The sequence below is a fragment of the Heteronotia binoei genome, chromosome 2 (assembly GCF_032191835.1).
Source record: "Heteronotia binoei isolate CCM8104 ecotype False Entrance Well chromosome 2, APGP_CSIRO_Hbin_v1, whole genome shotgun sequence".
Classification (NCBI taxonomy): Eukaryota; Metazoa; Chordata; class Lepidosauria; order Squamata; family Gekkonidae; genus Heteronotia; species Heteronotia binoei.
In genome coordinates this window covers 194,896,616-194,909,466 of record NC_083224.1, presented here as the reverse complement: position 1 = coordinate 194,909,466, position 12,851 = coordinate 194,896,616, and the positions used below count along the sequence as shown (strand labels likewise).

Genomic DNA, 12,851 nt, shown 5'->3' with positions numbered 1-12,851 from the left:
CTGGACTACATGGACCACTGGTGTGATCTAGCAGGGCTCTTACGTTTTTATGAAGGCCTCGGCCTCTGTGCACTGTTGTTGGCCATCCAGAGGAACTGGCTGGTTTCTGTGTGAGATGGGATGCTGGACTAGATGAACCACTGGCCTGATCCAGCTGGGCTCTCCTCATTTTCTTATGAAGACATCAGCCTCTCTGCCCTGTTGTTGACCCTCCAGAGGAACTGGCTGGCTGCTTTGTCAGACAAAATGCTGGACTACATGGACCACTGGTGTGATCTAGCAGGGCTCTTACGTTTTTATGAAGGCTTCAGCCTCTATGGCCTGTTGTTGGCCCTCCAGAGGAACTGGTTGGACACTGTGTGAGACAGGCGGCTGGGCTAGATGGACCCTCCCTGGTCTGATCCAGCAGGGCTCTTCTGATGTTCTTATGTAGGCCTCAGCCTCTCTGCCCTGTTGTTGGTCCTCCAGAGAAACTGGCTGGCCACTGTGTGAGACAGGATGCTGGACTAGATGGACCCTCACTGGTCTGACCCAGCAGGGCTCTTCTCATGTTCTTCTCAGGGGAAGGCCTTGGCCTCTCTGCCCTGTTGTTGGCCCTCCAGAGGAACTGGTTGGCCACTGTGTGAGAGAGGAGGCTGGACTAGATGGACCCTCACTGGTCTGACCCAGCAGGGCTCGTCTCATGTTCTTCTCAGGGGAAGGCCTTGGCCTCTCTGCCCTGTTGTTGGCCCTCCAGAAGAACTGGTTGCCCACTGTGTGAGACTGGATGCTGGACTAGATGGACCCTCACTGGTCTGATCCAGCAGGGCTCTTCTGATGTTCTTCTCAGGGGAAGGCCTCAGCCTCTCTGCCCTGTTGTTGGCCCTCCAGAGGAACTGGTTGGCCACTGTATGCGGCAGAAAGTCGGACTCCAGCTTGAGAGTGCCACAGGCCTGGGGAAAGTGCATTTCTGGGAGGCTGCATGGGGGTTCCCAACATAGTGCCCATGGTTGCTATGGTACCTGCCAACACATTCCTAGTGCCAAGTGTTTTTAGAAACTGGGTGAGGCTAGATGGGCCTTTTGTCTTGTCTGATTAGCCATTAGAGATTTGATTGGCAGTGCAGGTTTTTTTTTTAAAAAAAAATGTTGCATTGGCAGCAACTGCCACCATAGCACGAGGATCTTTACTGTATGGCAGAAGTTCAACAGCAGCCATTTTGTGGCCGGCTCCACAATGGCAGCCATTTTGTGGCTGCACTCACCTCACTGTGTGAGAATTCAAAAGGTGCTCACAGGCTCAAAAATGTTGGGGGCCTTGTAGCTAGACTAGAGGAACCAATGGCCTGACTCTCGCCAGCAGTTGCATCTCGCAATCTTGGCTTCGGTCTCTCTGCCACCCCCATTTAGGGTTGCCACACCCCCCCTTTGGGAGTGGAGGAATACCCACTTTTGTGGGGCACTTCCCCATTGCTGACTAGCTGACCAGCAGGGGAAAATCCCACCCCGAAGTGGTCCAAAATGAAGTGACATCACGTTTCCAGCATTGCACAGCGATGTTCTAGGGTTTGGGGCAAAACTCTGCGGTAAAATTGGATAGAAACTAGAGTTTTGTCCAAAAACTAGAGCGTAACCCCCAATGTCAGCAACATGATGATGTCACTTCCAGGTGATGTCATCGCAAATTGTGCGGGAGAGAAAATCTTGGGAAGGCCCACGGATCCCTCCCCACCAGCTGCAAAGTAGGACTGGAAACCTTACCTCACTCAGGGGTGGGATTCTAGCAGGGGCTCCTTTGCATATGAGGCCACACCCCCTGATGTAGCCAGTCCTCCAAGAGCTTGCAAAAAAGAGCCTTGTAAGCTCTTGAAGGATTGGCTACATCTGGGGTGTGTGGCCTAATATGCAAAGAAGCTCCTGCCAGAATTCCACCCCGGACCCCGCCCACCACCCTAGCTTGTCTAAAGGCACTTGCCTAGTCAAATTCTGTTAAACACACTCCCCAGTGTGTTTCTTTGCTTAACGTACATCTCGTTTTCTGCTCTGGACCTGGGCCAACACCTAGCAGGCACCGAAGCTCTTAAAACCGGATTGGACACAACCTATTTAAAAACGTTTTCTGAACCTACCATACGCAATGATAAAAAGAAGATTCCAATAAAGACGGACTTAGCAGAAGCAAAGAGACTGGCTGAACTTTGGTGAGCTGAGGGACCCATCGCTCTGGGAATCCCTACTTGGGCTGTGCCGATTGGAAGGTGGGCCTGGAGCAGCAGCTCAGAAACGTGGCGGGTGACCTCTAAGGGTGGTAGCTTTCCAGTTGCCAGTACTGTGAAATGCACATGAAGATCATTCTAGACTAGGGTTGCCAATCCCTAGGTGGGGGCAGGGGATTCCCCGGTTTGGAGACCCTCCCCCCGCTTCAGGGTCGTCAGAAAGCGGGGGGAGGGGAGGGAAATGTCTGCTGGGAACTCTGTTATTCCCTATGGAGATTTATTCCCATAGAAAATCATGGAGAATTGATCCGCGGGTATCTGGAGCTCGGGGGGGGGCTGTTTTTTGGAGTAAAGGCACCAAATTTTCAGTATAGCATCTAGCGCCTCTCCCCAAAATACCCCCCAAGTTTCAAAAAGATTGGACCAGGGGGTCCAATACTATGAGCCCCCAAAGAAGGTGCCCCTATCCTTCATGAGTTCCTATGGAAGGAAGGCATTTAAAAAGGTGTGCAGTCCCTTTAAATGTGATGGCCAGAACTCCCTTTGGAGTTCATTTATGCTTGTCACAGCCTTGATCCTGGCTCCACCCCTAATGTCTCCTGTCTCCACCCCTAAAAGTCCCCAGATATTTCTTGAATTGGACTTGGCAACCCTATTCTAGACTATTGTTGAAGCGTGCCTGCTGCCCCCCACAGCCATATTTTTATCATTCTTTATCCTTGTGCATCATGCAATAAAATTCTTGGTATACAAATAATGCCTTAAAGAGAGCCATTTTGGTGTGGTGGTTAAGTGCACGGGCTCTTATCTGGGAGAACCGGGTTTGATTCCCCACTCCTCCCCTTGCAGCTGCTGGAATGGCCTTGGGTCAGCCATAGGTCTCTTATCTGGGGGAACCAGGTTTGATTCACAACTTCTCCACTTGCAGCTGCTGGAATGCCCTTGAGTCAGCCAGAGCTCTCTTATCTGGGGGAACCGGGTTTGATTCCCCACTCCTCTCCTTGCAGCTGCTGGAATGGCCTTGGGTCAGCCAGAGCTCTCTTATCTGGGGGAACCGGGTTTGATTCCCCACTCCTCCACTTGCAGCTGCTAGAATGGCCCTGGGTCAGCCATAGGTCTTGCAGAAGTTTTCTTTGAAATGGCAGCTTCTGAGAGAACTCTCTCAGCCTCACCCACCTCACAGGGTGTCTGTTGTGGGGGAGGAAGGGAAAGGAGATTGTAGGCCAATCTGGGACTCTGTCCTTGAAAGGGCAGCATCTGGGAGAGCTCTCTCAGCCCCACCCACCTCACAGGGTGTCTGTTGTGGGGGAGGAAGGGAAAGGAGATTGTAGGGTGCTCTGAGACTCTGTCCTTGAAAGGGCAGCTTCTGGGAGAGCTGTCTCAGCCCCACCCGCCTCACAGGGTGTCTGTTGTGGGGGAGGAAGGGAAAGGAGATTGTAGGCCGCTCTGAGCCTCTGTCCTTGAAAGGGCAGCTTCTGGGAGAGCTCTCTCAGCCCCACCCGCCTCACAGGTGACTGTTGTGGAGGAAGAAGATAAAGGAGATTGTAAGCCGCTCTGAGACTCTGAAATTCAGATTGAAGGGCAGAGTATAAATCCAATTTCTTCTTCTGATGGCTGCTAATGAGGAATCGGGGGAGCAGTTCTGCAGAGTGTTTGACTCTCTCCCAATGCAGTGATATTGGGGCTACAGTCTCATCCTCTCTGTGCCCCTGGACGGTGGCATCGTGTCTTCATCTCGGGGTCAAAGGTCATCCTGAGCTGATTTGACCTTCGCCACAGGGAGGCCGTTGCGTTAACATGTGTCCCTTTCTGGGTGTGGATCCCCTGGTGTGACTCTCTGGGAGTTAGTGGCTGATCTCCAGTCCGTCACCCAAGCCTCTCTTTGTTCGAGTTATTGATCAAGGTTCTGAGCTTCATTAAAGGACTTTCTTTGGTTAATTTCCTGGTGTAAGCTCTTTATTAGCAAAATCCAGCCAGTTAAGCCCCAACAGGAGCAAAGGCCCAGAGCCGTCAGGCAACCGGGGATATCGACCGATGTGTCGGAACCAATTTGTGCCTTCTGAGAGGCAGGAGAAAACGGAATGATGCCTCAGAATGAGAGGTTGCTATTGTAAGAGCAGCTGGTCCAGAATCTGTGAGGATGGTGTCTTATTCCTTGTGTTCTGTATAGCGAAATCACCAGCTCTTCAACCCTAGAGTGTGGAAGTTCAACAGTGCTGAAGATTCACCCGTCTGCTGCTAGGGAGAGTTTCCAATTTCCCCTCCCTATTGATTCCACCTCATTGCGATTGTGATTTTCCTTTCTTTCTGCGATCCTCTGGTTTGCGTGACATTTTAATTTAATTTAATTTTCCGATTTATACCCCGCCCTATCCCGCAAGCAGGCTCAGGGCGGCTTGTGACATTAGAACAACGTTAAAATGAATCACTTTGTTATGTATTGAACATAAGTTACCTGGCCGCATGGCGATTGCTACTGAAGGCGACCCCCGGGTCCCCGGATGGAGCTCGCCAGTCGCCCCGCCTCTCAAGATCTGTGGCGGGAAGTTTGACCCACCAGGATTGGCCTGGTCGGATGTTCCGAGTACTGTATATAAGCGGGGCCCGGCCCACGTGTTCCCTCTCTTGTGATGTGCTACTGAATAAACTATGTTGCCTTCAAACCGTCTCGGTTCTCGGTACATTACACACTTCAAAAATATCACCACCACTACACAAATTTGCTGTTGTCGCGTTGACCTTTTCCCTGCAGAATGAACACATGTTGTTGACATCACTGTCACATCAGTAGATCAGTTTCATGTGTGTCAATGGCATACGTTGGACTGTGGGGTGTACAGGCTATCCAAACGGCACACGAAAACTTGTCCGACACTAATTCATAGGACAAATAAATCAGCAAAGCCAATGTCTGAAAGCTAAAGACCCCCAAACCATTTGTTCACCCCTAGATAATATTTAGGATTTGGACAGAACTTTCTTGTGTTGAAAAAGAAAAACAAACCCCTGTTGATTCCATCTCACTGCAATTGTGATTGTCCTTTCTTTCTGCAATCCTCTGGTTTTCGTGCCATTTTCTGTTGTCACTGATCTTTTCCCTGCAAAATGAACACATTTCATCGGCATCACTGGCACATCAGTAGATCATATGTATCAATGGTATACGTTGGACTGTGCGGTGTAAATGCTATCCAAATTGCATACGAAAACTTGTCCGACGTTCATTCGTAGGACAAACAAATCAGTGACTCTTTAGCATGGCATCCACTTTGGGGGCTCATAGAAGTGGACCCCCTGGTCCAATCTTTTTGAAACTTGGAGGGTGTTTTGAGGAGAGGCACCGAATGCTATGCTGAAGATTTGGTGCATCTACCTCAAAAAACAGCCCCCCCCCCCGAGCCCAAGATATCTGCAGATCAATTCTCCATTATACCTTATGAGAATCGGTCTCCATAGGGAATAATGGAGTGCCCTCCCTCCCCCACTTTCTGATGACCCTGGAGTGGGGGGAGGGCCTCCAAACCGGGGGATCCACCTGGGGATTGGCAACCCTATCCCAATCACAGACCAGGCCAAGAGGTTTTTACCTTGGCAGTGCCGTGGTCAATTCCAAGGGACGAAGAGGAAAGGGGGAGGGTAATCTATAGCTTGGCGGTCTTTGCTACCCCATCTCCGGAGGAGTGCCATCCCAGCATGGGGCGGAGAGCCCCTGCCGTGCAGCATTCACGGGGCGTCTGTGCAGCTTACCCCTTTCCATAGAGCTGTGGGTCAGGGGTGACCAGGCTGGATCGATCTTGCCTTTTGAAAGGCCTATAGCTCATTTTGTCCTGACCTTTCGACAGGCGAGGAGAACGGGAAGGGCCCCTTCGGTCAGCAAGGGATGGGGGAGGGGGAAGGAATGGGAAAGGAGGGGACATGAGGAGGCAGGGTATTGATCAAGAATCGGGGGCCGTTTAGAAGACCGAAGTAAGCTCCTTAACAAGTGTGACACCCGAATGACACAGAGCATTCTGCCATTGATCGGAAAGTGCCTCAAACGCATCTGTTCTTACTTACCCCAGATGAGCAGTTATGTTTCCTTCTGTCTTATCCCACCCCAGGCCTCTGTCTTGCGAGCGTCAAAACTTTGGCACACCTGTTTTTGAAGTTAAAGCATTTTTGTCATTGTTCAGTCGCACAGTCAACTCCAACTCTCTGCGACCCCCTGGATCAAGTCACACCAGGCTCTCCTGTCTTCCACCATCCTCCAAAGTCTGCTCAAATTCTTGTTTGTTATATCAGTAATGCTGTCCAGCCATCTCATCTCTTGCCGTCCCCTTCTTCTTTTGCCTTCTGTCTTTCCCAGCATCAGGGTCTTCTCCAGGGAGTGCTCCCTTCTCATGGGGTGGCCAAAGTATTTGAGCTTCAGCTTCAGCATTTGACCTTCCAGGGAACAGTCTGGGTTGATTTCCCTTAGGACTGACTGGTTGGATCTTCTTGCAGTCCAAGGGACTCCCAAGAGTCTTCTCCAGGGAGTGCTCCCTTCTCATTGGGTGGCCAAAGGATTTGAGCTTCAGCTTCAGCATTTGACCTTCCAGGAAACAGTCAGGGTTGATTTCCCTTAGGACTGACTGGTTGGATCTTCCTGCAGTCCAAGAAACTCTCAAAAGTCTTTTCCAACACCCCCAAACCCTGACTGTACTAAGAATGGCCACTTTACAATGCGACCCACCCATATATCAATGCATATCTCCAGGTGTGCCTTCAGAGCAGTAAACTCACACGGAGAGATGACAAGGGACCTCCTCTGCAGGCAGGCCACTCTGCTGTCGGAGCACTCGGATGGTCTGTTCACATAATGGAAGCACCTCCCACTTGTGGAGGGTAAGCTGAGGCCAGAACAGCGTGATCAACACGTGGACTTCACTGCCACAGGAGGTGGTAGCGGCTACAAGCACAGCCAGCTTTAAGAGGGGATGGGATACAAATATGGAGCAGAGGTCCATCAGTAGCTATTACCCACTGTGTGTGTGTGTATACACACACACATATATTGGACACTGTGTGACACAGAGTGTTGCACTGGATGGGCCATTGGCCTGATCTAACATGGCTTCTCTTATGTTAGCTTCTGTCTGGGGCAGTGATGCTCTGCATTCTTGGTGCTTGGGAGGGGCAACAGTGGGAGGGCTTCTAGTGTCCTGGCCCCACTGGTGGACCTCCTGATGGCACCTGGGTTTTGGCCACTGTGTGACACAGAGTGTTGGACTGGATGGGCCAAGGCCTGATCCAACATGGCTTCTCTTCTGTTCTTATGTGACACAGAGTGGATGGACTGGATGGGCCATTGGCCTGATCCAACATGGCTTCTCTTATGTTCTTATGTGACACAGAGTGTTGGAGTGGAGGGGCCATTGGCCTGATCCAACATGGCTTCTCTTACGTTCTTATGTGACACAGAGTGTTGGACTGGAGGGGCCACTGGCCTGATCCAACATGGCTTCTCATATGTTCTTATGTGACACAGAGTGTTGGACTGGAGGGACCACTGGCCTGATCCAACATGGCTTCTCATATGTTCTTATGTGACACAGAGTGTTGGACTGGAGGGACCACTGGCCTGATCCAACATGGCTTCTCTTATGTGACACAGAGTGTTGGACTGGATGGGCCATTGGCCTGATCCAACAGGGCTTCTCTTATGTTCTTATGGGACACAGAGTGTTGGACTGGATGGGCCACTGGCCTGATCCAACATGGCTTCTCTTATGTTCTTATGTGACACAGAGTGTTGGAGTGGAGGGGCCATTGGCTTGATCCAACAGGGCTTCTCTTATGTTCTTATGTGACACAGAGTGTTGGAGTGGAAGAGCCATTGGCCTGATCCAACATGGCTTCTCTTACGTTCTTATGTGACACACAGTGTTGGGCTGGAGGGGCCATTGGCCTGATCCAACAGGGCTTCTCTTATGTTCTTATGTGACACAGAATGTTGGGCTGGAGGGGCCACTGGCCTGATCCAACAGGGCTATTCTTATGTTCTTATGTGACACAGAGTGTTGGAGTGGAGGGGCCATTGGCCTGATCCAACATGGCTTCTCTTATGTGACACAGAGTGTTGGACTGGATGGGCCACTGGCCTGATCTAACACGGCTCCTCTTCTGTTCTTATGGGACACAGAGTGTTGGACTGGATGGGCCAATGGCCTGATCCAACATGGTTTCTCTTATGTTCTTATGTGACACAGAGTGTTGGACTGGAGGGGCCACTGGCCTGATCCAACATGGCTTCTTTTATGTTCTTATGTGACTCAGAGTGTTGGAGTGGAGGGGCCACTGGCCTGATCCAACATGGCTTCTCTTATGTTCTTATGTGACACAGAGTGTTGGACTGGAGGGGCCACTGGCCTGATCCAACATGGCTCCTCTTCTGTTCTTATGTGACACAGAGTGTTGGACTAGATGGGCCACTGGCCTGATCCAACATGGCTTCTCTTATCTTCTTATGTGACACAGAGTGTTGGACTGGATGGGCCATTGGCCTGATCCAACAGGACTTCTCTTATGTGACTCAGAGTGTTGGAGTGGAGGGGCCACTGGCCTGATCCAACATGGCTTCTCTTCTGTTCTTATATGACACAGAGTGTTGGACTGGATGGGCCACTGGCCTGATCCAACAGGGCTTCTTTTATGTTCTTATGTGACTCAGAGTGTTGGAGTGGAGGGGCCACTGGCCTGATCCAACATGGCTTCTCTTATGTTCTTATGTGACACAGAGTGTTGGACTGGATGGGCCACTGGCCTGATCCAACAGGGCTTCTCTTATGTGACACAGAGTGTTGGACTGGATGGGCCATTGGCCTGATCCAACAGGGCTTCTTATGGGACACAGAGTGTTGGACTGGATGGGCCACTGGCCTGATCCAACATGGCTTCTCTTATGTTCTTATGTGACACAGAGTGTTGGACTGGAGGGGCCACTGGCCTGATCCAACATGGCTTCTCTTATGTTCTTATGTGACACAGAGTGTTGGACTGGATGGGCCATTGGCCTGATCCAACAGGACTTCTCTTATGTTCTTATGTGACTCAGAGTGTTGGAGTGGAGGGGCCACTGGCCTGATCCAACATGGCTTCTCTTATGTTCTTATTGTGCAGAGACACAGCAGGCAACCTTTTGTCGTTATGTACTTTGGTGTTTACTGAACCCTTGAAAGCCAGAGGCGGTGCTAGTGAGGCCCTGAAGGCTACTCAAAAGTTTTCTGCGCCCCTCCCTGAAAGAAACAGATATGGTGACATTTGGCAGCAAACAGTAGTGTTTCTGAGCACGCACAAAGCGACTTCCCCAGTAATCCATCAGTGCTGGGACAACAGCAAGGAAGTCGCTGGATGAGGGGGCATGTCGCTGCCTCCTCCCCACTTCCTTCCTAGAGTGCGAAGGAAGTGGGGAGGAGGTAGCAGCACAGCCGCTTTTTCAGCGGCTCGCTCGTCCTTCCCACCGCTGCTGTCCCAGTGTTCAGGGCTTTTTCTGTAGCAGGAGCTCCTTTGCCTATTAGGCCACACCCACCTGATCTAGCCAGTCCTCCTGGAGCTTCCAGTAGTCCCTGTACGAAAAGCCCTGTAAGTTCTTGGAGGATTGGCTACATCAGGGGTGTGTGGCCTAATATGCAAAGGAGCGCCTGCTACAAAAAGAGCCCTGCCAGCACTAATTGTCCTGAGGGCAAGAATAGCAAAAATCCGGATATAAAGCGCATTATTTAATGTAGTATGAACACGCCATTCTTTTGTGTGTCTTTCTGGTCTTCTTAAAGAGCCCCATGGCGCAGAGTGTTAAAGCTGCAGTACTGCAGTCCTAAGCTCTGCTCACGGACTGAGTTCGATCCCCGGCGGAAGCTGGGCTTTCAGGTAGCCGGCTTGAGGTTGACTCAGCCTTCTATTCTTCTGAGGTTGGTCAAATGAGTCCCCAGCTTGCTGGGGGCAAAGTGTAGAGGACTGGGGAAGGCAATGGCAAACCAACCCCCTAAAAATGTCTGCCGTGAAAGCAACGTCACCCCAGAGTCAGAAATGCTTGGTGCTTGCACAGGGGACCTTTCCTTTCCTTTCCTGGTCTTCTGGATGGCTGGTTTGATTGTCCATTCTAATGTCCACTAAAAAAAACAAAACGGGTGACATTTTGGTTTTTCTTCTTTTTTATTTTTTAAAAAAGATCACTGCTCTTTCTATTTCTTCCTTTTAGGCTCCTGCTGTTCTTTCTGTCACTTTTGCATTTTGACTATTGTCAGTTCTAGTTCTTGATGGGGTGGGGTGGGGGGTTTGACACTGGAATCCCCATAGGGCCTTTCCTGCTATCATTTCAATAGCAGATTTCCTCAGCCAGGTCGATGCTTCCATTTCTCCCTTGGGCTCTGCTCCGAACTGTCTCTGTCTTTAAAGAAAAGATGGCCAAGAGGGGGAGGTTAGCGTTGAAGCACTAAAGGGGCAGGGGGATAACACATCCTTTCAGTTGTCAGCATTCTTCTGCCCTCACTAAAACTTTAATCCGCACTCTGAATGAAGAGAAATTGGACCCCCTGCACCCTCCCCACACCCCCTGCAGACATGAGCAGTGGCTTAAACCCTCTCAATTCCCTTTGGAGGGAAAGGAGAAGTTAGCTAATCCGGCTAAAGTTTCTGTTGGATGTGGGATGGGCAGGTTGAAGGGTTTTGGGAAGCAGGGGGCTAAACTGAAAAGTCCCCCCCCCCCAGCTGTTAAATAGCAGAGGAGGACAGAAACGGGGACAGTCAGATTTGCTCGGCAGCGAAACAGAAGACCTCTAGAGTCATTTCGGGGATTGGTGAGTGAATCTGGGGCATTGCTTTTACCTTAGGGGAGAAAAATAAATTCCATTTATTTCACAGGCTGCTGCCGAAGGTACAGAATGCAGAATAAAACTGCAGCAAAGTTTAAAATAAGCCAAGGAGGAGCAATGGTGGGAAATACAGATTTTTCTCCCGTGCATCGTCCTCAAATTGTTTTGTTGGCAATATCCTCTTCTTTTAATTTTTTTTTTTAAAAAAAACATTGCAAACGATAGCTAAATTTTTAGATGTTTTCTTTGCACTACTCAACTGATAGCAAAATTGGGATTTAAAAGACTTCTCAGAAACCAATAAAACCAGCAGTAGTATGCAAATACAGAAGACAGAATAGCCCAGCAAGAGAAATTTATAGTTGGCAAGATTTTAAAAAGAGGGATGGTTTTGAATCCTCCTCCTGCTTCTATCTGAGTTTTTTTTTTGCTCAGCACAAACTAAATTGTTCTCCCTTTCTTGCTTTCTCTCTTTTCCCCTGTAGGGTGGGTTAGTCAGAGAGAGAGGGGGACATGCCAAAGTCCAATGAACATCATGGTCAATTGTGGATTGTCTTAACTACAAGCAGGGGTGGAATTCTAGCAGGAGCTCCTTTGCATATTAGGCCACATACCCCTGATGACCCTTCCTAGTGGGAAATGCCAGGAATTGAACTTGGGACCTTCTGCTTATCAAGCAGATGCTGTACCACTGAGCCACCGTCCCTCCATCTCCATCACCTACTGCCTGGGCCCTTTTTAGTTGGAGATGCCGGGGATTGAACCTGGGACCTTCTGCTTCCCAAGCAGATGCTCTACCACTGAGCCACTGTCCCTCCATCTCTATCACCTACTGCCCGGGCCCTTTTTAGTGGGAGATGCCGGGGATTGAACCTGGGACCTTCTGCTTACCAAGCAGATGCTCTACCACTGAGCCACCGTCCCTCCATCTCCATCACCTACTGCCTGGGCCCTTTTTAGTTGGAGATGCCGGGGATTGAACCTGGGACCTTCTGCTTCCCAAGCAGATGCTCTACCACTGAGCCACTGTCCCTCCATCTCCATCACCTACTGCCTGGGCCCTTTTTAGTGGGAGATGCCGGGGATTGAACCTGGGACCTTCTGCTTCCGAAGCAGATGCTCTACCACTGAGCCACCGTCCCTCCCCAGATCTGCTTACCAGGATTTGCCCAGTAACACAGTGAAGATGGTTGTGCTATGATGGCAGCTATTGCATAAGCGACTTTGAAAAACTCTGCATGGTCAATCCAATTTCCAGTGACCCTGGTTGGCCAAACACCCCACCAGGCCTCACCAATTTCTAAAACTACTCGGAGGGCACTAGAAAAAGTGTCAGGAGGCACCACCTTAATGCCTAGAGTTGCCAGGTCTGACTGAAGAAATATCTCAGGGCTTGGGGGTGGATCCAGGAGGTGGATGAGAATGATTGAACTCCAAAGGGAGTCCTGGCCATCACATTTAAAGGGACTGCACACCTTTTAAATGCCTTCCTTCCATTTGGATATAATGAAGGATAAGGGTGCCTTCTTTCGGGGCACATAGAATTGGACCAGTCCAATCTTTTTGAAACTTGGGGGGTGTTTTGAGGAGAGGCACTAGATGCTATGCTGAAAATTTGGTGCCTCTACCTCAAAAAAACAGGTCACCTGTAAAACAGGCCACAGACTGTAAAGGTAGCTGTGTTTCTTTCACAAAATAGGCGGCGATATGAATCCTAGGCTGACTTCATGTTTCTCTAATTCTTCTCTTCTTCTTGGCTGCAACTACGATTGGAACCAGTGCTTCTTGGGGATGGGACGATGGCTCAGTGGTAGAGCATCTGCTTGGGA

General features: G+C 50.1%; 1 non-coding gene across 1 annotated transcript; it reads right to left on the bottom strand.

Annotated features, from left to right (window-relative positions):
- Positions 1-12,091: 12,091 nt before the first annotated feature.
- On the bottom strand, positions 12,092-12,168 carry TRNAP-CGG (transfer RNA proline (anticodon CGG)). Its single transcript has one exon. It is a non-coding gene; the product is annotated as a tRNA-Pro (tRNA).
- Between the last annotated feature and the right edge of the window lie 683 nt (positions 12,169-12,851).